This window comes from Toxorhynchites rutilus, chromosome 2 (genome assembly GCF_029784135.1).
Source record: "Toxorhynchites rutilus septentrionalis strain SRP chromosome 2, ASM2978413v1, whole genome shotgun sequence".
In the NCBI taxonomy this organism is placed as follows: Eukaryota; Metazoa; Arthropoda; class Insecta; order Diptera; family Culicidae; genus Toxorhynchites; species Toxorhynchites rutilus.
In genome coordinates this window covers 228,759,490-228,767,862 of record NC_073745.1, presented here as the reverse complement: position 1 = coordinate 228,767,862, position 8,373 = coordinate 228,759,490, and the positions used below count along the sequence as shown (strand labels likewise).

Below are 8,373 nucleotides of genomic sequence, written 5' to 3'. Positions count from 1 at the left end.
GTTTATCGATACGATGATGAATAAGATGGACTACTCGTACTATCTTAAAAGCAATCTCCAACTTTCCGTGCCAAAGTTGAAGCTTCCGCGCGATTATTACTACTAGCAAGACAATGATCCGAAGCATACCACCACAACTCCGCCTGCGAGTGACGGATCCCAATAATAGCATGTCCGAATAAGAACCTGAAATTATTGAGAACCAGAGCAGTGGGTCCAAAGCCCCAGAAAAGGACGATGATTGTAATAGCTGTTATCCATGGTTATTATGGACAGAAAGTTTGATCAGTTTCATAAGGACGGAGTTCCTTACAAGGATCGTTTGAAAGGATTCGCGTCGGACGGTGCGACCGTGAGGATGGGGGTTCAAATTCCGTAATGCGCTTGCTAAAAATCGATTGTCCAAATCTAGTAGTCGTCAAATGTACATGTCATTCGCTGGCTTTGTGTGCTAGTTATGCATGTGAGAAAATCCCCGACTATCTTGAGCATTTATTGAAGGATATATATACCTATATATCCAATAGTCCAAAAAGGACTAACGAATTCGAGCTAATACAGGAAGTTTTGGAACTCAAGCCGCTGAAAATCTTACACCCTTCGGCCACCCGTTGGCTTTCGTTAGCGGCGGTGGTGAAGAGATGCATTTCACGATTTTCCGAGTTGATTTTGTTTTTCACCATTCAGTATGAATGTGACAGAAATCAGACTGCTTGCAGAATATTGACTGCTCTCAAAGATCTAATGACAAAACCTCTGTTGCTTTTTTTGGAGTATATTTTGCCTCAGATAAATAGATTGAATCGTTTGTTCCAGGCTGAAAAACCTGAATTCACGATGCTACATGAAGTGCTGAAAAATTTTTATTTGATCATTCTCACTAATATCTGTGAGGAATCATACGTTATTTCAATGTCCAATGCTAGTAAATTTGAAGATAATTTAAAAAGCGGCAAGAATATTTATGTGGGAATGGCAGAAGCAGAAGAAAATATCAGAACAATGGACAGCGAGAGGCAGACCGTTTTTAAGAACATTTGTCGCAGTTTTTTCGTGGAGTTGATCAAGCATATGAGAAAAAGATACTATTTTGATGATCCGACGCTCAAGGCTGCGGCTATGCTGAATCCCAAAAACTTTCCCAATTTGACAAGCATCAACGTTATATTAGAGGCGTTTCCAGGGTTCTACGATGGGATTATACAAGATCTGGAGGATGAATTCCGTACCCTGAAGATAAAATTACTCCGTAAGGAAATCATAGATTCAGAAAAGGAGCATGTGCAAGATTGGTGGACAAAAATAGGGTGCCTAAAAAGAGTTGACGGCTCACTCGCATTTTCGGCACTTCGATGCCTTGTGTGTAACGTTCTCACTATGCCCCACTCCTCGGCAACTGTCGAGCGAATTTTTTCTGAATATAATCAGAATAAAAATAAGCTTCGGAATAGACTCAGCAACGATACGATGAACGCTATTTTGAGATCAAAAGACTTGATTAAACATTGTGGCGGAAGCTCGAAAATTTTAATGAATGAAAGTATGCAATCTAGATTTAAAAAAAACTATGTATAAGCATCATCAAGCACACGAATGATTTGCAAATGTTTATGTAGTATTTGTAGTAAATAAATGTAAACATATATTAATTAGTTAATAATGTTGGTAAGTAAATATATTTTGTAGTGAATGAAAGATTTTTTACATGCTAAAATAATAGATTTTTTTGGTGGTTTGGTTCGATGGTACAGATTTTTGGAAGAAAAAGTACAGATGAGAAAGATTTTTAACCCCTCTGGTATAGATGAAAATGTGGCAACACTGGTGGTAACGTCCGTACCTCGCACGCTTGAGATCACGAGTTCAATTCTCACTCCCGACATTCTTCCGATATGTAAGTAGAAAGTGACGAACCCGCCAAAAAGAGTTGAAAGTCACTATATACAGACCAAAAATTTTTTTTTCTAAAAAGGCTAATATGCTTAAATTTGGTATATCAATCATCTGAATCGGTAAAGTAGGTCAAAAGTTATAAATTTTCGAAAAAAGTCATTTTTGGGATAAAGAGGAAAAATGATTTTTTGAACCATCGATTAAATTTGAAAAATCATGACTCACAAACGAAATATAATACATCTCTGATTTTTGAATATGGCCTGTGTTAAGTCAGAGGGGACTAAGTTGCAAAATGAAAAAAAAACGAGTTATTGATGTAGGGTAACATGAGGTGAGTTGGACATACGGAGTGATTTTACCACCCCTTTATCTCAAAAAGAACGGCTCAACTTGGATTTTTCATAGTGTCATCTCCTTTTGCCACATTGGTCGCGCGTTCGCTTAGTAAGCGATCGATCGTGAGTTCAAAACTCAGGGCCCTCATTGACCATTTTTGTGTTGTTACAGAATAGCCACGTCCACGCAACAATCATCAGCGATGGAGATCGATCCACGGTCGAAAAAAGATCGATTCATCCATACAACTGCTCTGCTCTGCATGACACATCGGGCTGTTGTTCTATAAATAACTCAACAATGATCAATCAACTGTCTCCACTGTCCGGTGGTCCAATTGGATAATGGAAGAACAGAAAGAATACTCTTACGCCTAAATGGCTACTGTGTGAATGTACCATATGTAATGGTATAGAAGAAATACTGACGAATGGCAACTGTGTAATGTGCTAATTATAGATATGATAACTATGTGACATGTACACGATTAAAATTCGGTTCTGTTACAGCTAAAATGCTAATGAGCCCTAAATAACGGGTGTTAAATAAAAAAATAACCGTCTCAATCTGCTCCTCCGTGTACTCCGGCGACCTCGTCTTCTTCCTGTAGACGATTCCTTCCATCTTGAGGGTCCGATGGATCAATACGTGGGAGCAGCCATATTTCCGACCGTTGTCACACAGGCTGGTTGCGTCCTTGTTGTCAAACAGCTTCTTTAACGATGGCTTCCTCTGCTTCGTAATTATCGTCACCGGACGACCACTTCCGACCTTCCGCTCTATGTTCAGGAAACCCAGGATACGATATACCGTACTGACAGGTACATTTTCTTCCTTAAAATGTGCCACCGCGAGCTTTTTTCCTTGCTGGAAATGCGTTTCGTAGAATCGTACAATGCGTTCGCGGAGCACGTGCTGTTTCGACGCCATCTTTGCTTTGACTAAATTCAAACTAGCAAAACCAAACACGCATACTGTTTCTAGGGAGCCCAAAGAGCAATTTTCTTGGAGCAAGAAAATTTTAAGCTCTTTATTTGATTTACTGGAGGTATTGAAAAAATTTTCATTTTTTATTTAACACCCGTTAAATAAATAAAAAAAAATCTCCTTTTATTGCTAAACCATATGTACATAACGTAAAAAATACTTTGGTAAAATTCGACAGGTGGGGGGAAACTGTAGCATGAACACAGCAAGCACTTTGATTGTCAAAAAATGTGAGTTTTCCGATCGTGGTTTTGAGGTTTTTGCCGATGATAAACAAACTTTTCGTGTATTGTGCAGTGAAGTTCTGTTCTCCTACAGAAGAGGAACAATTTGATGCAGCGAAACTGTAAGTTTCATAGCAATAAATGAAATTAATTACATTCTAATTTATGCATGTTATGCGGGGTGACATGGACACATTTCTGTGGGGTGAATTGGTCCTACGCGTTTGAAGCTTTTCTTTGGTCTAATTGATTCCAAATGTCGCGGAATTACAGAAAAATGACAGACAGATAACGTTGGAAGAAGGAATAGCTTGAAAGAGTAACGCAGGCCATCGAGGATGGATTTTCTTTGACCAAGTATCGAAAGTGCTTGAAAATGCTCGAACAACAGTGAAAATAACCATCCAGAATTAAAGATGGTGTCAATCCAATTTTTCTGGTCTGGAATCTGGCGAAGACACCTTGTATCGATCCCAAAAGACTGTTACTGTTTGTAACATTATACCAAAATACTTTACATAAACATAAGTATGTTTATTGAAGGCGACATTTACCAGCGTCAAATCGCCTTCAATGAATTTTTTTCTTTAGTCCGTAAAAATACCATCGCTAACTGGCAACGCAAATGGAACGAAGATGAATTGGGCCGGTGGTTTCACTCGATTATCCCTAAGGTTAGCCTCAAACCGTGGTTCAAAAGTCTGGACTTGAGTCGGGACTTTATTCGCACCTTCTCCCGACTCATGTCCAATCACTGTTCGTTAGATGCGCTTCTCTTTCGTTTCAATCTTTCCAGCAACAATCTCTGCGTCTGTGGTCAAGGTTATCACGACATCGAGCATGTTGTTTGGTCGTGCGAGATGTATCTTGTCGCCAGATCGAATTTAGAAAACTCCCTTCGGGCCCGAGGAAGACAGCCCAATTTGCCGGTGAGAGATGTGTTGGCTCGGTTGGACCTTGATTACATGACCCAAATATATGTTTTCCTTAAAGCTATCGATCTTCGTGTGTGATTGTACCTATGTCCTTATACCCTCCTTTTCATCCATTGCGAGCGATTGGCCCCCATGGTATAAACAGTAAAATAAGTTGAAATGTAAATATACAATAGATTTAAGAATCGAGTGTGATCATCAACATTGTAACAATTCCCTTATATCCCATCCCTTTCCTGAAAGATGTCACCCTCTAAACTCGAGTAAACCGCGAGTAATCGGTTTTCCACCTTACTAACCATAGTGTTAGGAAAATTATTTATGTATAGTTTTAAAACATATACTTAAGAATTCGGCTCCTTTAAACTAATGTAACTGAGCCTGTAAAAATAAACGATTTATATAAAAAAAAAAAAAAAAAAAAAAAAAAAATAAGTATGTTTATTTCGATGAAACTCACACACATACTGGTCCAAATCACCCCGCATCAAATTTTAATGCCCAAAAATCATCTATTTTATTTTATGATATATTTGGTTATTTGAAGCTTGATATAACCATTAAACATTGTTGATTGAAACAAGTGTAGCTCAGTGTACAATGTGACATTTTTTATTTAGACTGTATTGGTTTGGAAATATTAGGCGATTTGCTTAGGAGGTCCAAATTCCCCCCATTTCCCCTACCGTTTACCATGCCAAAATTTCTATCATGTGCAGACAGAGTGGACCATTTGTCAATTTAACAAGTAAATTGAATTCAAACAATATCCAAGTGCCGAATACAAACCAACAAAACTTTTTCTCGAAGCTAATAGGTACCTTTTTGAAATGTTTGGGTTGGCGTATAAGGTACACATTTCGTGTATATTAAAAAATGAACTTGGTCCACTCTGGTTGAACGGATCAGTGGAAAATGCTGCCATTTAAAAGTGCAGTTTAGACGATGAAAATTAATTCGTATTTGACGATTCTATTGAGGAATACTGTCTGAGGTGATTGAAAATGGGAAGTATATGCTTGAACATGTGGGTCCTCGTATTTTCATTTTTTAAATAAATTTTTAAAGTGTATTCGAACTTATTGAACACTCTGTATATAATCGAGTTCATAATTGTATATGATCCAATCATAAATAATCAAGTTTGTATAAAATTGACTGACCTGTGGAATATACACGTTCATTCCGAGTTCATTTCCGAACGCGATTCGATGCATAGCTAATTTTCTTCTCGCAAATGGTTCTCCGGCTTTCTTGATGACTTGATGTCTTGTGAAAACCATTCTCCAACCTTGGGTTTTAAATCTCGAGAAACGGATGATTAGCGTACATTTCATCACTCTTCGAGTTGTAAACCAGAAAAAAAACGGCAAAATTGTTGATCGCACAATCACGGATGAAGGTTATGGTTATGGGACAGAAAATTTTCAGTTGCGGATAAACCACGTGTACTACAACGTTTTAGTTAGAATCCCATCAGAAGAGATTTGGGCTGTATTTTCCACGAACTATTCGAAGGGATAAATCGCTAGTCTCTAGGACCATTTTGAGCCGATGTAGAACTTCTCATCGCACAAACTCGATGAATGTCACGATACACGTATATTTGTCATCACTGCATGTTGCAAACCTTCCCGTCGGTGGTGTTTCCCACACATAACATACACTACATAACACAGCTCGACAGATCGTTGCTTGTCTCCCCGGAGGGCGTTTTCCGTCAGGTGTACACTCTATGTTTTGCTTGCTAGTCTTTCCCCCTCCCGCAAAATCATATGAGTGTAGCTAAATAAGGTTAGCTTGGGTGAGGTGTGGCAGGAAATATCATTTTCATTTGATAATTTATATAGATTCTGCTGGCGTTCCGAAAGCACCGTGTTGGGAAATGTTTTTATGTACAGTATTATAATGAGTAATTTAAAGTTTGTCAAATTGCTGGTGGAATGACAAATTAAAATCGTATCATTTATACTTTCGAGGGCAGGACATCATTAATTAGCCGACCCGCCACCGTCCGGATATGTAATTTTTATCTGTCCTAGTTGCAATGTGACTATTACGTTATAGTTAGGACTGTTTCGAACATTGGTTTTTGTTCATAATATTACTTTACAATACTTTAGTCAAAAATTGAATTATGGCATAATGCTCACCTGTATTTCGGGAGCTGTTTGAATCCATTGTACCTCACAAACAATATCGTAAAATCAGCTTTCAAAAGTAATACTCAACCTTTCCTGTTGTATGGGTGTTTGGTATTTATATTTTTGGTATTTATGGTTTCTCTCCGGCTTTTAACAATTACCCCGAGTTCGCACTATGTTGGCCCTAAAAATTCGTTTGATTGGTTCACCAATCTTTCATTACTGTAAATTAATATACGAGCACATCAACCATGAGGTTTTCGGTGACCGGTGTGGGTTGGAAAGTTTTTTTTTCGCCCAGCAATAATGATACGTGCAATATTATAAAAGCAAATTTAATATCATTCGATTTTACCGGCTTCCACAGCTTCCGGCATTCGCATTTGCGTCTCCCGAGTGCGTTTCCCCTGTACGTGAGCACTGCCTGGGGGAAATATTTTTTATTTGACTTTCTATAATTGCTCGAATACGCGATTATATTACAACGGTTATTAGCGTAGGTGGTTCATTTGTCGATATCGGTATGAAATTTGGTCTATCAGCTTCGGAATTGTGTTGACATGGTTTCAGAGATTATTGTTTTTTTCGCCGGTGGATATTTGATCATTTCTGTTCAATGTCCATTCTGGATTCGTCAATATGGTAGTCATATCAACCCAACTCGGTTATTCGAAGAAATAAGTTCGGGCTGAAACTGTATGGTTTGGGCGTTTGCAGTCTGGATGCGCTTCATTCATCGGTATTATGTTTGCTTTAGTCAAATTGATATTAGATAGTTAGAAATTATGAATGTGGGATGTGATGGGATGGAATGGAAGGGGATCCATGGTTCCATGGCTCAACAATTAATTCAGAGTTCTACTTTCACAATTGGATAGATTAAACGAAGCGATGAATATAAGAAAAACAGAATTGATCAACAGAAAAGGTGTGATCATGACAACGCGAGTCCAAACACTTATTCTAATATTGATTAACATGCACAATAACATGCTGCATGCTGCAATAATAATAAATTTGATGACCCAATTGCCAACGATTAACAAATGTTGACATAATCCCCGCCTGAGCGGATACAGTTCATTTGCACACAATTAATCTACAAGAGAAAAGAAAAGACTTTTGTTCGATGTTTCCTCCGTCTTCCTCCGTCGTCGCCCCAACCACAAACGTCTATTAGTAGCCGCGCCAAAACAATTTTCTGCAAACACAAAGTTTCCATTCTCGATCTTCAGGCAAACCAACCGACCGAGTCTTGTGCCGTTTCTCAGTTTTTCCCATTCCAGGGAACTTAGCTATTAAAACGAACACTGAATACCCCCAACAGAAGCGCGACGGGCTTCGCGGTAATATGCTGCAACTTCTACTACCCACTATCCACTATCTTGTCGTTCAAATTCGCACTAAAAACTTGCCTTTCGTTCGGGGCCAAGTACTTCCCCGCCAGAAACCAAACCGTTCGGCTTAGCCCAAGGAGAAGCATTATTCATTCAGCTCGCACTCCACTCCACAGAAGGCGACAGAGACACGACCGATGCGACATAATCAAGCGTGGCTATAAAAATAAATTTCAAAAATATCATAAAAACTAATTGACTATCAACTGGTGTCTCCTTAGGACCGCTTTTGAGCAGAATAAAAGAGCGAGCGTCATGTTAGAATAAAATAAGAAAAAAAATATTCCACTGAGAGAAAAAAAAAACACTCCGCATGGTTAGTCCTCTAGAAATTCACTCTAGACTAGTCTAGTGAGTGAGCAAGTCGTTTCTGTCGTAATTAATTCAAGCGTAGTTCTTTCAGATATTATCATTTTAATTATCACTAAACGCAAAATGAATAATACATTGGACA

General features: G+C 38.5%; 1 pseudogene; it reads left to right on the top strand.

Moving 5' to 3' along the window:
- Positions 1-268: 268 nt before the first annotated feature.
- Positions 269-7,990, top strand: LOC129766716 (uncharacterized; annotated as a pseudogene).
- Positions 7,991-8,373: the final 383 nt, after the last annotated feature.